The sequence below is a fragment of the Typopeltis vanoorti genome, chromosome 17 (genome assembly GCF_054136105.1).
Source record: "Typopeltis vanoorti isolate ZY-2024b chromosome 17, IOZ_Tvanoo_1.0, whole genome shotgun sequence".
In the NCBI taxonomy this organism is placed as follows: Eukaryota; Metazoa; Arthropoda; class Arachnida; order Uropygi; family Thelyphonidae; genus Typopeltis; species Typopeltis vanoorti.
The window spans coordinates 94,585,344-94,606,579 of record NC_143565.1 but is presented as its reverse complement, the minus strand read 5'-3'; the positions used below and the strand labels follow the sequence as shown (position 1 = coordinate 94,606,579).

The following is a 21,236-nucleotide window of genomic DNA, read 5'->3' as shown; positions in this document are numbered from 1 at the left end:
ATAAAAATCCTTCGGTTATAAAATCCTTCATAAAAGAATGTTTAACACCAAAAGAGATTCATTCAAAGATCATAAAAGTTTATTGGCATTCTTCTCCTTCGTTTTTGACAATTAAGAAATGAGCTGCCGAGTATAAACGTGGTCATATACCAGCCTTGAAGATGATTCACACGAAGGACTTCCAAAAAGTGTAACAACACCAGAAATCATTGATCAAGTAGTGCACAATATGGTATTGGATGACCGGCGAGTCAAAGTGCGTGAAATTGCTGAGACTATAGGCATTTCAAAAGAATGTATAGGATATATTTTGCATGAAGAATTGCAAATGAAAAAGCTTTGAGTGAGATGGGTGCCATGCTTGCTCACGGCAGATCAAAAATGCACTAGCATGAAAATCTCTGAACAGTGCTTGGAGCATTTTAACAAGAATAAAACTAATTTTGTGCATCGATTTATTACTATGGATGAGACTTGGATTCACCATTACACACCAGAATCCAAACAGCAATCAAAAGAGTGGACAGAAGCCAGTTGTTTAGCTCCAAAGAAGACAAAGTCGGTTCCATCAGCAGAAAAGGTCATGGCATCGGTGTTTTGGGATGCTAAAGGCGTTTTGTTTATTAATTATCTTGAAAATGATAAAACAGTAAGCAGGGAATATTATTCCGATCTTCTAACCAGACTAGACAAAAAAATTTTTGAGAAAAGACCCGGTTTGCAGAATTAAAAATCATCTTTCATCAAGACAATGTACCTGCCTACAAAGGTGTTTTGGCAATAGGAAAATTTAGGGATCTGCACTATGAATTGTTGGAACATCTTCCCTATTCCCTAGATTTAGCTCCCTCTGACTTCTGTCTCTTCCCAAAACTAAAACTCTTTCTCTCTGGTCAGCGTTTTTCTTCAAATCAAGAAGTGATTGCAGCTGTAGAGGATTATTTTGCAGATCTTACTGAGAACCACTACAGGGACGGGATAATGGTGCTGGAATAAATGTATTAGTCTTAAGAGAGATTATGTTGAAAAATAAAAATAAATTGGAAATTATAAATTCGTTATTTCATTGTTAGGCCGAGAACTTTTCAGACCACCTTAGTATATGCATGTTGTATGACCTGTTCTTATATTCAGAATTTAAATAATATCAGTTCTTCTGGCCTCTCCCTGAATGAAGCTCATGACATATTGAGCAAAATAGATAGGAGTATTAAATTCTATTTAGTTTCCTCTTACATGTGTGAAGCTGTTATTTAAAACATTATTTTATGTAATGTGCATTTCTCTATTTAAAGTCTAGTAACTTATCTCCTGATGATAGCCCTCCAATTGTATTCCAAAGTTGTGATACAGAACTACACCTGTCCTTGTATTATCTCCAGTCTTTTATGCCCAGCTAGCATTTATCTCAATACATGGAAGCAAGTATACATTCAACCTATTCCAAAAAAGGTGAAGTGTGCCATCAAACTATCAGTTGGTCACCCCATCTCAGTCTCTCTAGAATAATTGGAAGTTATTAACAATCAACTTCTCCAGTGCTTAGAGGGCCTGCCAGTTAGTCAGTGACTACCAGAATGGATTCTGCCATTCTTGATCAGCAGGAAAATTTAAATCTGGCTATACAATTTAAATGTATATAATATCCTTTACATAATTTCACTATGCAGTTTTATATTTTAGCTATAGAAGCTTTAAATCAAATCACTGCAAAATGTTTGTATAGTTTGCAGTGATTTGATTTAAACCAAGTAGATCCCTACATCATTTGTCATTCTCGACATGTGCCATCAAAACATTTGGAGACTCCTGCTGTTGCGCTTGACATTCAGAGTCTCATTATCTGTATGGAATTGAGAACTACTCAGTAGATATTCCACCTTACAGTCAACCCTCTGCCCTCTCTAACTGGTTGTCAGGGTTTTTTTTTCTCTGCTATTCACTGCTTGTTCCCATAGTAGGATGACTTCCTCTCTTTGAGCTTTGCTCCAGAGCTCTGTGTTGTCACATATCCTCTTTCTCCTCTACATAAATGACCAGTAATCCTATCCTCCATTATGTTGAAGAGAGTGCACTCTGTTGGTCCTATTCATATAATTACCATGCAGTGCCTTGTACAATTCCAAATCTCATGATCTTCTAGAATCAGTAGTTCAAACACTGATCCCCATCCCATTCTTGAGTGGAGTATGAGGATAACACTACCAAAACACAGTTGTGTTTTCTTTCTCGCAACAAGGGTCTCACTAATCATTATCACACACTTCTTAAGCTCTAAAAAAAACTAGGCATTCTTTACTACTCAAGACACTACTTTTCACCATCCGATTACTAACTTCTGTGAATCCTAAATCTGTTCATCCTTAAAATATGATTCATGTTTGGGGTGGTACACCTAAAAATTGATGCTGTCTAGAGGAGTGCAATTAAACTGTTAGATGATCAACCAAATCTTCCATCCTCCCTCACTGACTGACTCCATTTCATAGATGGTCTATTTCAGCTCTGTCTTTTCTGTAGGTACTTCCACAGATACTCCACCAAACTGGCATCCATCATTCTTCTGCTTTCCAGTTGGGCTTTTAACACATTCACAGCAGGCACCATTTAAATTGTATTATTATTGCATTCTTGTCCATGAGGTGTGATGCAACAAAACATTTTGTACTTCCAGTTTGTCATCTGGTGTGTACAGGACAAATTGTGATGTGCTTTGTGGAGGAAACCACAGCTATGTAGAAGGAATAAGATGTATTGCTTTCAGGTTATATGTGTCACTGATAATTAAGAGAATTTCTTATAATTAGTTGTTTAAATTTCTAAGAAGTATAGGTAATTATATTTCAACCTGCATTAATCAGATATGAACGTTTGTATATCAGTGGTGTGTCTAAGGTAAAGTAAGAGCTGTCAGAAATCCTTAATCCAGAACTTTGGTCTGTTTTCTACAATCTGAAAATGCTACCTCTAAAGAATTTGAAAAGGTGATGAACTGCGGTCTGAAAAAAATTTGCTGCTCTTCAACAAAGCAGTTCCAGACTGTGGCTATGACAACAATGCATAGCTGTGAATGTATAGTTACAGCCACTCAGCAGATACAGTTAGCATGCTTCTTGATGGTATAATTTTACCACTGCTCCCAAAGAGGTATCAGTTTTGAAAATATGACTAATGTGGAATGTTGGTATCTATGCTTTTGTACCCACAGTGGCTAATAGCATTCATTTGGATGTGGTCAGTATTCTGATGAAATCCAAACCTCCTAAGAATAACATTCCACATAAAGAAATATTAGCACTTAGAAAGTTTGGGCCATTATTGTTTAATTTGTATATAAATGATATAGGAAATGGCTTAAAGGGAGATATTCAGTTGTTTGCTGATGATGCAAAGTTGGGTAGCGCAATAAAAAATCAAGCTGATGTTGAAAGTTTGCAGGATGATTTAAATAAGCTGGTAAAATGGGCAAAAGATGATGTCAGTTCAATGTGGAAAAGTGTAAAGTCATGCATTTTGGGATTAAAAGATTACCAGCTGTGTACTACATTGATGGAAAGGTACTCCAAGAGATTGATGAGGCTAGGGACTTAGGGGTGTTGGTAGATAGGGAGATGAAGTTCAGAGGACACTGCTAAGGTGTCCAAGATTGTACATAGGATTACTTGGTTGTTGAGGAACACACTGACATCCAGAGATAAAGAGGTTATTATTCCCCTTTATAAAGCGTTGATACTTCCACATTTGGATTACTGTGCTCAGGTCTGGTCACCTAGATTCCTTGGAGATGAGAAGGCTGTGGAGAGGGTTCAGAGAAGAGTGACCAAGTTGGTGAGTGATGTAAAAAAATGCTCCCTGCATTGATAGATTGAGAGCTTGTGGATTGCAGAGATTGGTTGATAGGCGAAGAAGAGGGGATATGATAGAAACATTTAAATTACTGAAAGGTTTTTATAGGATTGATGCAGGGGAAATGTTTCAGCTGTGTGATAATGATTGAAGAACAAGAGGTCATCCCTGGAAATTAAAGAAGAGTGTGGTTAACAAAGGTGTCAGAACAAGGTTTTTTGCCTGGAGGGTGGTGAATGAGTGGAATTCATTGCCTGACTTAGTTGTGAGCTCTTCGTCTGTAAATGAATTCAAGAAGAGATATGACAGATATTGTTTTGCTAGTTTGGGCCTCCTGCGATGAGTCTACTGACTCCATGGAGATACCCGTAATAATAATAATAAAGGAACAAACAAACTATTTTAATAAAAGCAGATAAAGAAAATGCAACTGTTATTATGGATCAGATGGATTACCAAAAAAAATCATCTCTTTAAGGAGTCTTTACACATCAGATTATAGATTTGAATCCTACAAAATGTTCAGAAGAAAAAAGTGTATAAATTATTTTAAAAAAAAAAAAAAAAAATCACATCTTGGCCCAAAGAGATTACTAGAAAAAAAACTTAAACCTCATGATGTCAAAGCACCCTGGATGTATGCTGTTCCCAGAATTCACGAACCCTATACCTCCCTTTGTCCAATAGTAAACATGGAACTGGTCCACACATTTATCCATATCACTTCTGTCTCTCTCACAGACTCCCCTTCATCTTTTAAAAATTCTTTATACTTTAAAACATTGATTTTAAAAATAAAAAAAATTTAACCTTGACAGACCCTTATCCTCATTAGGCCACATTCCCCCACAACATAATTTAATTATTCAGGTTCACCATGTATTCAGTGTCTTTATGTAAAAGAAAAATATACGAACAGCTGGATGGGACTACATGGATTCTCCCCCCCCCCACACTAACTTGTATGTGGAACATTTTGAAACCAAGCACTCGACACAGCCACACTTAAATTCATAGTTTGGTTGATGATGTGTTTGCTATTTGACCTCATGGTCCAGACATGTTGGGTACATTTTTAACACATCTTAATAGCCAACATCCTAAAATTAACTTCACCATAGAAAAAAGAAAGTGGCAATTGTCTCCTCTTTCTAGGTACAATAGTGACATGATTTCATATGTGTTCATTATCCTTTTCCATTTACAGAAACCCACTCATACTGGAAGGTATTTACACAAGCAATCACATTATCATCCTATCCAATACTATGGCATCCTCAAAACATGTACTCACAAGTCAGGGCTATTTGTTCAAATGTTCAAATGACACAGCCCATGAAACTGAGCTCAGGGATTTTGCAACACCTTTTTAAGCCAATGGCTATAGCCAGTATATAATAGATAAAATGCTGCATGCCCTGCCATTCACCCTGCAACCAACTCGTAAGATTACATCTAAACTATTTCCATCTCATATGTTAAGGCTATATATATATACACGAGGGTGGTCTGAAAAGTTCTTGTCTTAATGAAAAAAACGAATTTATAATTTCAAAATTATTTTTATTTTCAACATAATCTCTCTTAAGACTAATACATTTATTCCAGCGCCATTATCCTGTCCCTGTAGTGGTTCTCAGTAAGATTTGCAAAATAATCCTCTACAGCTGCAATCACTTCTTGATTCGAAGAAAAACGCTGACCAGCGAGGAAGAGTTTTAGTTTTGGGAAGAGACAGAAGTCGGAGGGAGCCAAATCTGGGAAATAGGGTGGATATTCCAACAATTCATAGTTCAGATCACTTAATTTTTTCATTACCAAAACACCTTTGTGGGCAGGTGCATTGTCCTGATGAAAGATGATTTTTTTCTTTTGCAAACTGGGCCTTTTCTCACAAATTTTTTCATCTAGTCTGATTAAAAGATCGGAATAATATTCCCCAGTTATTGTTTTGCCCTTTTCAAGATAATTAATAAACAAAATGCCTTTAGCATCCCAAACACTGATGCCATGACCTTTCCTGCTGATGGAACTGACTTTGTCTTCTTTGGTGCTGAACAACTGGTTTCTGTCCACTCTTTTGACTGCTGTTTGGATTCTGGTGTATAATTGGTGAATCCAAGTCTCATCCATAGTAATAAATTGATGCACAAAATCAGTTTTATTCTTGTTAAAACGCTCCAAGCACTATTCAGAGATTTTCATGTGAGTGCATTTTTGATCTGCTATGAGCAAGCATGGCACCCATCTCACTCAAAGCTTTTTCGTTTGCAATTCTTCATGCAAAATATATCCTACACATTCTTTTGAAATGCCTGTAGTCTCAGCAATTTCACTCACTTTCACTCGCCGGTCATCCAATACCATATCATGCACTTGATCAATGATTTCTGGTGTTGTTACACTTTTTGGATGTCCTTCATGTGGATCATCTTCAAGGATGGTACGGCCACATTTAAACTCTGTAGCGCCTTTCTTAATTGTTGAAAACGAAAAGTGCCCATAAACTTTTATGAACTTTTATGAACTTTGAATTAATTTCTTTTGTTGTTAAACCTTCTTTTACAAAGAATTTTATAACTGCACGATACTCAATTTTATCCATTTCAAGTGATATAGAAGGGCATGTTTGCTTCAAACAGCTGTATAAAACAAATTACTTGATAGAATGACTTGCAATTTCACATGGATGCTTATGACAGATGTACCAACTTAGAAAAAAAAATCTTGCTGATAATGTTGTCATCTATGGTTCGAGGCCAAGAACTTTTCAGACCACCCTAGTGTGTGTGTGTGTGTGTGTGTGTATATCAGGAAAAAAATAGCTAAAATTCTCTACAAGTTGATCTCCTTGTCACTGTTAAACCTCTCATTTAGCTAAGTATCTTCATCTGTTCTAAAGATCAGCTTCATACTCTTGCACAACCCATCCTAGAGTGTATAAGGTTTATTGTTCCTGCAATTTATCCTACTTTGGACACACTGATAGATCAGTTAACATCCATCTAGAAGAACACAAAAATTTCATCAGCGATCATATGTGTAGTAAATTGTGATTGGCAGTGCATGGTCTGCTAATCGCATTCAAGATTAAGAAGAAGACATAGTTCTAGGAGACTATTTTTAGAACCTGCATCAGCTATTAAGCACTCCCCTAATCTCAACAAGTAATGGTTGCATTAATTTGCCAGAGATCTGGGAGATAGTCATCTTGAGACCAGATAGCCTATCCACCCCATAGAGGATGCCATGTAAGGACATTAGCTTTGTTTCAGTTAAAATATGAATTGTTTTCCACAGTTATGTATTTCAGTGCTGTGTAATTGTTGTGGTTATAATTACTTCTCTGAAGATAAAGAGTAGAAAACCAGCAAAATATTAGTAAATGATATAATCACATAATCACAAGAAAGATATTTATTTAACCAAATATTTCGGTCTGGAAGTAGCAGACCATCGTCAGTGGTATTACAAGAACAGTTTAAAAAATACAAGCTAGAATACCAACAATAGATCGTTAAAATTAGAACACGCCGCGTGATGTTATATCACTAAGTATGAAACGGAATATTTTGAAGTAGAAACACATGATTGAATTTGCTATTAAAAAAAAAAAAAAATTAATTAATGAGTAATCTTGATTACTTTCCCAGATTTTTGATATAGATATACGGTCATTACGATTCAGGTTGGGGCGATGGAGCAAGGCCTCCATGCTTTCCTTGAAGAAACGTTCGAACCTATAACGGGATCTATGTAAGAGGCAAGTCCTGGACCAAAGGATGCTGTGGTCAGTTTCAATCCCGTGTTGAGCCAATCCAGACTTTTCAGGTTTGTTGTGAAGAATGGATGATTGATGTTCTTGGATTCTTTTTTCAAGAGAATGTCCAGTTTGTTCAAAATAAGAGAGATCACAGTTGCACGGAATTTGATAAACTCCAGGAAGAGATAAAGTTGAGCGTTTGTCTTTAGGAGAAGGAAAATGAGAAGACAATTTGTTAATAGGTGAATACGTAGTTGTTAAATCATATTTCTTTAAAATTCTTGTGATAGGTTCTGAAATACTGGAGATATAAGGAATAGGCACTCGACGTATTGAAACTTTGTTGTTTTGTGGAGGATTATAAGAATTGAGAAGATTGAGTACTTTTTTCAGAAAAACCATCGAGTTTCATGTGTTGTTAGATAGTAGAAAGTTCTTTCTGTAGATAATCAAAAGTAGAACAATTAGTTTTGGCTCTTCTGATGAGGCATTTTATAATTCCTGTTTTTTGACGTGGATGATGGGCTGATTCTTTAAGAATATAACGACCTGTGAATGTTGGTTTCCTGTATACTGTAGTTGTAAGAATATTTGAAGGTGATCGGATGAGGAGAACGTCTAAAAAAGATAACTGGTTGTTTTCTTCTAATTCCATAGTAAACTTTATGCGATGATGCAAGGAATTAATACTGTTTAAAAAGGAAGGTAAAGCGTTTTTGCTGTGAGGCCAAATAGTAAATACGTCATCTATATATCTTACCCAAAAAGATGGTTGAGGGAAAATAGATGCAATGAGGACTTTTTCTAAATGTTCTAAATAAAAGTTGGCTAAAGCCAGAGAAAGAGGACTTCCCATGGCCGTTCCTTCTACTTGGCTATAAAATTTGTTTTGACATACGAAATATCCAGAATGTATTACAAAATCGAATAGTTTTATAATATCTTGAGGAAAGATGTCAGCAAGTAATTTTAAAGTTTCCTTGAGAGGTACATTGGTATATAAAGATTCTATATCAAAACTAACCATAAGATCTGTAGGTTGTAATGAGACATTTTTTAATTTTTCTAAGAAATCTGAGGAGTTTTTTAAAAAAGAATTAGAGTTGTCAATGTAAGATTTCAATAATTTAGCTAGATATTTGGCTATACGGTAAGTAGGAGAATCAATACAATCTACTATTGGACGAAGAGGATAGTCAATCTTATGGATTTTTGGAAGGCCATAAAATCTAGGAGGTCTTGCAAAATGAGTTTTAAGTCTTTCAATTGTGTCTTTATCCAAACTGATGACTTCAAGGAGAGAATTTAATTTCTTTAGTTGTCTGTTGGTTGGATTATAATCAATTTCTTGATATGTGGAGCGATCTCGAAGCAAAAGAGAAAGTTTTCTTCTGTAATTTGCTGAGTTCATAACTAATGTTGCTTTTCCCTTGTCAGCTTTAGTGATGATGAGGTGATTATTTTTTCTCGAGGACTGTAAAGATTTCATTTCAGAAGGAGATATGTTGGAAGGAGAAAGTTTAGCCTTAAGTAGAGACGAAGCGACTTCTAGGCGAAGAGCATTAGCTTTATCTGGTTAGATGATTAAGATTCCTTTCAATAATAACTAGGAAATCTAGATATGGTATTTTATTTGTAACAATAGAAAAATCATCTCCTTTTGACAGGATGAGGGTTTCGCTTTTAGTCAAAGAATGTCCGGATATATTTACAATCCAATTATCTGGAGTTATGAATGGCTTGGATTGTCTAGACGAAAGAGCTTCATATTTACGGTTAAGATGTTGACTTAGTTTATTATAAGCACGTTGAGTAGAACGTTTAGCCACATCTAGAACTTGTGAGAAAGATGTGGATCCAAATTTGTGGATATATAGGTTCGCAAATCAGAAATCTGATGACTGTGAATAGCAAGGTCACGTTTAGCAGCTTTAAGTTGATTACGGATTAGAGATAAACTAGTGTTCCGGTAAATATTATGAAGTAAAAAAATATGAAGCTCTTTCGTCTAGACAATCCAAGCCATTCATAACTCCAGATAATTGGATTGTAAATATATACGGACGTCCTTTGACTAAAAGCGAAACCCTCATCCTGTCAAAAGGACATCATTTTTCTATTGTTTCAAATAAAATACCATATCTAGATTTCCTAGTTAATATTGAAAGGAATCTTAATCGTCTAACCATTGATAAAGCTAATGCTCTTTGTCTAGAAGTCGCTTCGTCTCTACTTAAGGCTAAACTTTCTCCTTCCAACATATCTCTTTCTGAAATGAAATCTTTACAGTCCTCGAGAAAAAATAATCACCTCATTATCACTAAAGCTGACAAGGGAAAAGCAACAGTAGTTATGGACTCAGCAAATTACAGAAGAAAACTTTCTCTTTTGCTTTGAGATCGCTCCACATAACAAGAAATTGATTATAATCCAACCAACAGACAACTAAAGAAATTAAATTCTCTCCTTGATGAAGGCATCAGTTTGGATAAAGACACAATTGAAAGACTTAAAACTCATTTTGCAAGACCTCCTAGATTTTATGGCCTTCCAAAAATCCATAAGATTGACTATCCTCTTCGTCCAATAGTAGATTGTATTGATTCTCCTACTTACCGTATAGCCAAATATCTAGCTAAATTATTGAAATCTTACATTAGCAACTCTAATTCTTTTTTAAAAAACTCCTCAGATTTCTTAGAAAAATTAAAAAATGTCTCATTACAACCTACAAATCTTATGATTAGTTTTGATATAGAATCTTTATATACCAATGTACCTCTCAAGGAAACTTTAAAATTACTTGCTGACATCTTTCCTCAAAATATTATAAAGTAGAAGGAACGGCCATGGGAAGTCCTCTTCACATCTATTTTCCCTCAACCATCTTTTTGGGTAAGATATATAGATGACATATTTACTATTTGGCCTCACAGTAAAAACGCTTTACCTTCCTTTTTAAATAGTATTAATTCCTTGCATCATCACATAAAGTTTACTATGGAATTAGAAGAAAACAACCAGTTATCTTTTTTAGACGTTCTCCTCATCCGATCACCTTTAAATATTCTTACAACTACAGTATACAGGAAACCAACATTCACAGGTCGTTATATTCTTAAAGAATCAGCCCATCATCCATGTCAAAAAACAGGAATTATAAAATGCCTCATCAGAAGAGCCAAAACTTAATTGTTCTACTTTTATCTACAGAAAGAACTTTCTACTATCCAACAACACATGAAACTCGATGGCTTTTCTGAAAAAAGTACTCAACATCTTCTCAGTTCTTATAATCCTCCACAAAACAACAAAGTTTCAATACGTCGAGTGCCTATTCCTTATATCTCCAGTATTTCAGAACCTATCACAAGAATTTTAAAGAAATATGATTTAACAACTACGTATTCACTTATTAACAAATTGTCTTCTCATTTTCCTTCTCCTAAAGACAAACGCTCAACTTTATCTCTTCCTGGAGTTTATCGAATTCCGTGCAACTGTCTCTCTTATTTTGGACAAACTGGACATTCTCTTGAAAAAAGAATCCAAGAACATCAATCATCCATTCTTCACAACAAACCTGAAAAGTCTGGATTGGCTCAACACGGGATTGAAACTGACCACAGCATCCTTTGGTCCAGGACTCGCCTCTTACGTAGATCCCATTACAGATTTGAACGTTTGTTCAAGGAAAGCTTGGAGACCTTGCTCCATCGCCCCAACCTGAATCGTAATGACTATCTATATCAAAAATCTGGGAAAGTAATCAAGATTACTCATTAATTAAATTTTTTTTTTTAATAGCAAATTCAATCATGTTTCTACTTCAAAATATTCCGTTTCATACTTAGTGATATAAAATCACGCGGCGTGTTCTAATTTTAACGATCTATTGTTGGTATTCTAGCTTGTATTTTTTAAACTGTTCTTGTAATACCATTGGTGATGGTCTGCTATTTCCAGACCGAAATATTTGGTTAAATAAATATCTTTCTTGTGATTACGTGATTATATCATTCAGTCTTATGTCGCAAGTATCCTTGAAACAACAAAATATTAGTAACTTCAATAAACATATTTTTCCTCTCTTTGTATTGTGCACAAGTTCATGTGGAGAGAAGATGCAAGAATTAAGAAGAGCCTCATCGACAAGGTCATTGTTAATAGTGATATCAACACACTAGTCCAGGATATGAGTGTACAGAGAGTTGTTTGAAATTGGAAGTGACCATCCTTTCTTTTAGTGTTGCACAGTGATCGGCATTCATTTTAGAAATTATGGACTTTACAACCTTGTTATAAATAACTATTTAATTTCCTGACGTTTCAACCTTCATATGAAGGTCATCATCTGGAGTATATACAAGGACAAGCTGAGTTACATTTCACACAGGAAGCTAAAGAAACAATGATTTGATCATCGGTTATTCTACTGGCATGACCTCTAGTGGGGGAAAAAAATACAGATAAATTACAAATTAATTATTTAGAAACTACATCAAAGCTAAATTCTATTTAAGATAACATGAGAGAAACATTCTCTTATAGATAGGACATCATTGTTACTGTAAGAAAACTATTTTTAACATTACAAGTGTTATACTAGATATAATATTCTGGATTATCTAGTCCTGTTTATAGTTGACTCTTAGGGAGAAAGTTTCTGTGGGTAGAATATGTGCCTTCCATATGCTTGGGATTTTTAGACCATCATTTATTGTTCAGATTGGGGTGGTTGATAAGAATCTCACAGGCTTCCTTAAATTTGCATTCATACCATGTTTTGGCGTGATGTAAACAACTGGTGCTTTTCCAGTCAGTTCTATGTAAAGTGTTCAGGGCATGATCAGAAAGGCCGGTTTCACCATAGTTATTATATTTAATGTGTTGTTTATGCTCCTTGTGTCTGACAGGAATTGTACATCCTGTTTCCCCTATATATGGTAGATTACAGGTGCAATAAATACGGTGTACTCCAGGGTGGGCCTGCGGAGGGAGTGTGTCTTTGGATGAGTTGAGTAAGCTTTTTAATTTTGCGGGAGGTTTAAAGGTGGCTTTGAGGTTGTATTTCTGTAGTATTCTGTTTATCTGATGTCCCTTTAATGTAAGGAATGGTTATTGGTTTTTTTTTTATATATATAGTTAGTTTTTTATTTTATAGTTATATTAGATATGTTATTAGTTATATTTTATAGTTTTTTTTTTTTTTTCACTAGATGTCATGCCAGTAGAATAACCGATGATCAAATCATTGTTTCTTTAGCTTACTGTGTGAAATGTAACTCAGCTTGTCCTTGTATATACTCCAGGTAATGACCTTGATATGAAGGTCGAAATGTCGGGATATTAAAGTAGTTATTTATTACACGGTTGTAAAGTCGATAATTTCTCAAATGGAAGTGACCATCCCTTAATGCTAAGCAAGATAAAAATTGAATATCACATTGAAAATAACAGTATATAAGAAAGTTTTAAAAAGAATTCAAGTTGAGCAGCTTTTACAGGTAAATATAGACTTAACTATACAAACATTATGATCACCAAATTCCTGAATATACCCTCAAAGTGAGAACAGGATCTTATGATAGTACTGCATGAAAAGTTAGTTAAATATTATTAACTTCCTGTCAACAATTTTCCTCCAGATTAGCCTGTTATTTCTCAACATTCCAATATTATCAGATGTTATATTTCTGTCTTCTAAGACACTTTTTACTGAATCACTCTCCCTAGTTTGTGGTTTTCCTTTCGTTTTTTCCTGCCATCTTGGCAAAAATGAAAATATTAGGTAAGATCTTAACATTTACCTAATGATACTGCCATTGATGCCACCTGTTCAGTCCCGTAGTCTTTCTCAGGACCCTCATATCTGTGATCTCCAGTCTTTGATCTAGAGTTTTATTTCTAATCCAGCTCTCAGATCCACAAGTTATAATTGGTTTGAACACTGTCTTGTATATACAGCTAATTTAGTGTTTTGACTAATCTCTCTCTCTAGTTACATATAAATTTATTCAGTTGACTTCCTACCATACCAGCTTTGCTGATTCTGTTGTCTATTTCCAAATTTAATTTGTCATCTTCACTAAAAATTGTGCCTAAATAGCTGAAATGTTTTACTTGTTCCACAGGTTCTCCATTCACAACGCAGAATCGTTGACATTTTCAACGATTGCCTATTTTTATGTCTTTTTTTTTTTTAATGCTGATTTTCATGCCAAATTTATTTACTCAGGGAATCCTGCTGACTTATTCTGGATTTATTTAGGAATATAACATCATCTGTATAAAGTAAAGAGCTAAGATTGATTCATATCGATGATGAATAACAATTTGGATAATGCACACCCTTGTCACCCACATGACTTAACATCAAACCAATCTTCCTGTACCTCCTTCAATTCTAACTGCTGATTTACAACTCAGATAGAGATTATATATTGCTTGATATAATGTCCCATTAAGACCATTTAACTGGAGAGTTATGAAATTTTCCTCTTGGTAACTTCTCATATGTCTTTTCCAGATCTGCAAAACTTAAATACAGATCCTTGTTATATTCCTATTATTTCTCAACTACTTTTCTTAAAGTGAAAATCTGATCTTGACAACCTCTGTCTGGTCTGACTCCAGCTAGTTCTTCTCCATAATTTTTCTTAGCCATTTCTCAAAAATACTTGTATAAATCATACCAGGAATGCTCAGTAAAGAATTTCCTCTGTAATTCTCATATTCAGTTATATTTCCCTTTTTATAGATTGATAGTATTAGTGCTCTACTCCAATCATCTGGAATTCAACCCTCTGACCAGGCCTTGTGAATTATGCATGTAGCCACTGTAAAACTTTTATACCTCCATATTTTAATATTTCTGGTTGAATATCATCTACTTCCGCTGCCTTTCAACATTTCAGGTTTGTGATACTTTTTCTACTTCAAGTATGGATGTGTATTCTAGATGGCATTCCTGTTGAGCGTATTCTTCCACTATGCTGTCACTGCTTGTTTCATTTAGCAATCTTTCAAAGTAATGCTCCATACATCAAGTATATCTTTATCTTCAGTTTTCATGTTATCTTTATCATCTCTGATTCCTTTTCCAGTACTCTTTCCTCCATTTCTGAGCTTTTTCATTAGCCTCTAGAATATTTTACTGCCTTCCTGATATTTATTTTCTATGTTCTTACCAAAGTTTTCCCATGGCTTTTTGTTTAGCTAAATTTACATGGTGTTTTGCTTTCTTACATTTTTCTCTGTATTCCCTACGAGCACAAGCTGGCTTACTTGCGTGGAACTTTTGATAAGCTTTCTCCTTTTCCTTGACTGCATCTTTAACTCCCTGAGTCCACCATGGAGTTCTGGTTTTTCTATCCTTGCAGATTACCTTACCACATGCCTCTCTAAATGAATCAAAGTTTTCTCTAGAGTTTGCCACTGAATCTCCAGGGTTTGGTTCATGTTTTTAAATTCTTTCAGCTTTTCTTGAATAATGTTTGTGTACTTGAGTTTACAGTTCATATCTGATAGCTGTTCAACTTTGATTCATTTCTAAACTATCTTACACACCTTTCTTTTCAATATAAAGTTCGGTTTTATCCTGCTCAACACTAAATGGTGATCACTTCCTGTTTTAAATCCTCTGTATACTCTTGTGTCCTGAGCCAGTGGAAAAACGTCACTGTCAACAATAAATAGTCATTGAGACCTTTCTTATTCCTTGCATGTTCTCTCCATGTGAATTTGTGCACATTTTTATTTTGAAACATGGTGTTAGTAATATCTAGTCCATGTCCTGAGCAAAAATCTAGCAGGTACTTGCCATTATATTAGTTTTGCTTTTCTCATGTAATATCATGTAATAATTTCCTGTATTGCTGTTTAGATCTCCAACAAGGACGAACTTTTCATTTTTCATTGTATTAGCTGCCTTCTCTAATGCCTCAAAAAATTCTTCCACTTCTTCCTTAGTAGAACCATCTGTGGGACCATAAGCACAAATCTCATTGTCCAGTTCCCTATTCTGATGTTAGCCCACGTCACTCTCTTATTGATACTGCTGCCATTCAAGAAGATTATGTTTAGCGTTTATTATAGCTACTCTTTATTTTCCTGATTTGTTATTGCCAATATAACATCCTGTATTTGTTGCTTAGAAAAATCTCACCTGTTTCGGTAACACCTATTATGTCAGTCTGGTACTTATCCAGTTCTTCTAGTTCCATTTCTTTTCCACTGGTGCTTCTTATGTTGATGATGCCAATCTTGGTCTCTGTTGATGTTGAGTTGGGATTTGTTCCTGTAGGTGACTTTTCGCTCTTCGCTCTGGTTCCTCAATGAAAACAATGGGGAGCCTTGTTTAACCAACCAACATGATATTCTATCATGTTATATCATCATTTGAGTTATGGTTTAAGCCAATATGAATACAATTTGGTCGGCTAAGTTCCAAATTGCCATCCCATCTTCGTTCAAAAATTCTTCCACTTCTTCCTTAGTAGAACCATCTGTGGGGCCATAAGCACAAATCTCATTGTCCAGTTCACTATACTGATGTTAGCCTATGTCATTCTCTTATTGATATTGCTGCCATTCAAGAAGAAGGGCACACCACAAAAAGGTGAGGATTGGACATCACGTCAGAAGCCATGATCAGGACTTAATTTGTGCTTTTCCCCAAAAGGCCATGTGGAGGTCTCCTCCCAGTTATCCAGCCTTTAAGCACCTTATATGAACATTATTGGTATAAAAATGAAGTAGTTTGAAAACAAGAACCAAACCTTGGCGTCTCAGTGGTAAACTCTGACGAAAACATTCATTAATTCAGCTATGGAGATTATGTGGTGAAGTTGTTTGAAAGGATAGAAAAATAAGAATGCCATGATGAACACGTGATGTTTAAGGAACAGTCCTGGACAATAAGAAAGCATATCAAAAATTTTTAACAAATAAGTTGGAAAATGCCGAATAGGGACACAGAGAAAAATATAAAGGTAAAAAATGTAAAAAAAAAAAGGGGGGGGGGTAAATCTGAATGCGAGAATTAGAGGAATTTATCTAGTAAGTGTTCTGGTAAGATTTATGCAATGAAAAGAGGCTAATACAAATTGTTGAAGGGGAAACTTGGAGAAGAAGCAGCTGAGTTCAGGCCAAATAGAAGTTGTCAAGAAATCATGGAAATATGACAAGGATCTGTAATTAAGTTTTATAGATCTGAAAAAGTCATATGACATGGTGCCCAGAGAAAAGCTTTCCAAAACACTACAGTTATATGAAGGAAATGAAACATCATATAGAGCAATATATAGTCTATATTTAAGTTAGAAATAGTCAGCAGTTAGAATTCAAGGAAATACAGGAAAATGGTTTGATGTAAAATCAGGTGTAAGACAAGAGGCGCTCATTATCTCCGCTCTTCATCAACTGTATGAGTTGCGTTATGAAGGAAAGTGGCATTAAACCTGATATTAGAATCAGAGATATCAAACTTAGCTCTTTACTTTATGCAAACAATGTACTCCTAAACACATCCAGTGCAAGCCTCCAGGAATCAGGATTCTGCAACTAAATGGCATAATAACAGCTCTAACAGATTTGGCATGAAAATCAGCAACAAAAGACCAAAACTATGAAAATAGGTAAGAACATAAAAAAAACCAGCTGCTTTCTCAGTGGAGAACCTATAGAACAAGTAAGATATTTCATCATATGGAATTAGACAAGAGTTTAAGCAAAGCTGGTATGGTGTGAAGCGAGATGAATAAATTTATATGGGGTAAGAGAAATTAGCCAATACACCAAACCAGCAGTATATATTTTTTTGTCACCTACACGAAGAGCTTGCACCAGTTGCAATCTGTATGGCTTCATAAGCAAATGTCGTTGTAACACACGCCAAACAATCACATGAGGGATGGTAAGTTCTCGGCTAGCACGACGAGTGGACTTGCGCAGGCTTCACTGAAAAGCCTCTTGAATTCATTGCACATTCCCCTCTGAGGTTCATGGTCATCCAAGACTCTTTCCCTTACATAAACACCCTGTTTCTTGAAATTGTCGATACCAATGACGAATGTTTTTGTCCAGTGGTGGATCAATTCCATAACATCGTCTAAACGCACGCTGCACCATAATCACGGGCTCAGTCTTGCTAAATTTGAGAACACAAAACGCCTTCTGTTGACTAGATGCCATTTTCTCATTAACTAAGCGTAGCAGTTATTTGGGTGCTAGTAGTGGCATCTAGCGGTCATCATATCAAACTCTGGGCCAAGGCCGTTCATATGGTACAAGTTGCATTCATTTGTGGTTTGTGGTTGCAGAGATATACAATTTTCAAATTGGGACATTCTTTTTTGAAACACTGTACTTTGGTTGTTCTTAACTATATTAAGGAAATTACGATATGGACAGTATATTAAGTTATGGATCTGAGAGTTAGGTCAGAAATAATCATATGAGAGTTCTGAGAAAAATTAGAGTAACTTTTAATTAATATTTCCAATATTTTGCAAAGTTAAATTTCATTTTCAGAAAACAATGAACAAACTGATATTTTGCATGCAGGCACAACATTGTGTAAATAAAACAGAGTAATAAAAGCAAATCTAAAGTCCTAAACCATGCCCCCCTGATGTGCTAGGATGGATGTTCTTGGCTTTCGGGATGAAATTCTAAGTTTGGGTAGTTCCTTAAGACTGCAGATTCCATGGAACAGTCTTCCATATTTATATTTTCTCCTGTGGAATAAGGTGGCTTTTTTTTTTTTTCCAGCATATCCTGTTGTTGAGTGTGTAAGGTCTGTTCAGCAAGTCCTGAGTGGCCATAATAGTAGAACCAGATGTAGTCCTTGTATTCTGTGATGCTGATGTTGGCTGTCCTGCCTATTTTGGCCATAGTAGGACAACTTACAGCTGCACAGTACCTAATAGACATCTGGCAGCTTTAGGAGAATAGGGTTAGTCTTTAGGGGAACAGATAAGGGATGCCACTTTTTTATATGGTCTGGAAGTGGTTACATCGCTGAATTTTTTAAAGATTTTTACTAGTTTTTCAGATGTGACTTGGATATACAGGGATAATGATAGATTTGATTTAAGCTCTGTTCTGGAGGTGGGAAGAAGTATGTGATTCTGGTATTTCACTATTTTTTAGGTTTGTGGAGATTATAGCCATTGGCTAAGAAGATGTTGTGAATGCATTCAAGTTCTATGTTGAGGGCATTATTATTGAAACTTATAAATTGTTCACTATTGTACAGTGTTTTAAATAATTCCATATTGTTGGGAATGGTGTTGTAACTGTTGGTGAATGTATCTTCCCATGTGTGCGTATGGTTCTGTGAACTGAGAATGTCATGGATTCATCGGTTTGTGTGTAATTAAGGTATCTAGAAAGGGGAGACTGTTGTTCTTTTTTTTCTGTTTTTAAGGCAAACTGGATCCTGGTTGTTAAGATGCATTTGTCAGGTGCTAAGAGCCTCAGCTGTGTGTGTGTGTGGCCAAATGGAGAATACATATACAAAGCATAACCAAAAAGTTGGACTGTGTGGGGCAAAGGTAAATGCTTTTTCTTCAAAAGTCTCCATGTAGCAGTTATGTGAGAGAAAGTGAAGACCCCATGGCTGCCTTCTGTTTGTAATTTCAAATTTCATTCGTGATATGTATGTATACAGTCATACCTAAAGTGAAGGGGAGATGACATTTTTCATAAGTTTGCATGTGAAAAATCACTGAGTAGTTCTGACTTTATGAGAGCAACTTTAAAAATACCATCTTCAATGTTCATATTTTAAATAATGTTCAGTGACATCCTGGCCTTAAAAGAATTTTCTCAAGGTATTAGTAGCACCTTAAATGCATATCTTCCCTGGTTGTGAGGAAATGCCAACTAGACTTGGTGGTAGTTGTCTTTCATCGCCAATGATACACCACCATCCTGCCTTTTGGAGGTGTGAAGTGGCTCTTCTGCCATGTTTCATCCCCCAAAATAGGGCCTCTGGTTTCTGTCTCATATGCAGTTTTGGTGATGGCCTTGCTGGGCATGCTCATTATACCATTAGCATTATTTAACTAGGGAACCAATTTCTGCTCCATTTGTGGGTACAGCAGTAAAACAGTTTTCTGCAAGCTAGCTGCTAGATTGTGCACAGAACCAAACCCCATGGTAATGCATCTGTTGGAGGCTTCCCGATCAATTGGCGAATAATCCTACTGCCACTTACCCTGCCAGGTCATGCCTAGAGGGAAACCAAGTCAGTGGTATGCAGGGAATCCTGTCCAAGACCACACTTATACAGGAGTCTGGGCACTCCTTGCTTGTAAGTAATGTACACGAGTCTCTCACCCCTCTACTCTTTGTTTTCTGAATCTGCCATCCTGCATATGAAAAAGTCAGTCATAACAATATTAGAGTTGTAACTGCAGACACAAAAAAAACTCCATAAAAATATGAAAAATACAAAAAAAAATTATTTGTAACAAATAATAAAAATATTTCCCAACACAGCCAAAATAACACAAAAACTTTTCCCCCTATAAAACTCCCATATTCATTTTACCAACATTCGAGGCATTAACAAACATTAGTGACATATACCACCACTTACATACATCATAACCTGATCTCTTTTTCCTGACAGAACCTCAGTTGGCATCCTACACGACCACAGTCCACCTGAACTATCCCACCTACATCCTCATGATGCATTCTGCAAAAAGGGCAGAACATGTGTTTTGTGAAATCTAATATCCCTTTTCAAAGGCTATCCAACTTGGAATCCCCACTTTTTGATCTGCTCTTGCTCAAAATTTTGTTACTTCACCTTACAGCCTTCATTTGCTACCTTTACTACTCTCCTGAGTAGTATTTGATTTCATACAAATTTAAGAGGAGCCTCTATAGTGCAATTGGAAGAATAATGGTACATTGTACCCTTCAATTGGAAAAGGCCTAAGTTCAATTCGTGTCATGACGAGAGGAATCTTTATGTGGTTTTTTTTTCAATTGAAGATGAGTTAGTCAATCTCTTATGGAGGTAGCAGGGTTTTTTGTTCTGGCAACTGATTTTTCATCCCACAAACAGATAAATTGGCTTCGAGAATATACAAAAGTTACATACAAAATACTGCCTTTTAATTTTCACTGAACTGGCAGTGTTGCAAAGGAGTGGTTAAGGAATGCATAGCCTTCGGATTAATATGGACATTTTAAATTAGTTTAAATGACAGTATACACTTTTCATGAAAGTCTGGTGTTAATGTTATTGTTAAGAATAATAGATGAGAGTATTAGATTATACAGCAAGAATAGAGCACTGTATATTTACACATTCCACTTGAAATAATATGACCATTCCTTTTGCATTCTGCCTCACTGGAGGTCATTTGTATCATGGTGAAAGCCAGTATATGTGGTACTGAAGGTGTGTGACATGCTGTTCATTTGAAGTTGCTGATTGGCATTTGATAGAGTTAAAAAAAAAAAGGGGGGGGGGCAGATTGTTGGGTACCAACCAGAGGATAGCATCCAGGAAACGGCTGATGCTGTGTGCTCTTTGCAGAGTTCTGTATCTGAAGTATTCCAGGAGTGGAAAGATACTAAACAGAATAGCAGTTGCTTGGGCATT

The 21,236-nt window shown here is 35.7% G+C and overlaps 1 protein-coding gene across 4 annotated transcripts in view; it reads left to right on the top strand.

The window, feature by feature from the left end:
* Positions 1-21,236, top strand: part of Lpin (phosphatidate phosphatase LPIN) — a 443,299-nt gene that overhangs the window by 237,924 nt on the left and 184,139 nt on the right. The gene's annotated exons all lie outside the window — the stretch shown is intronic.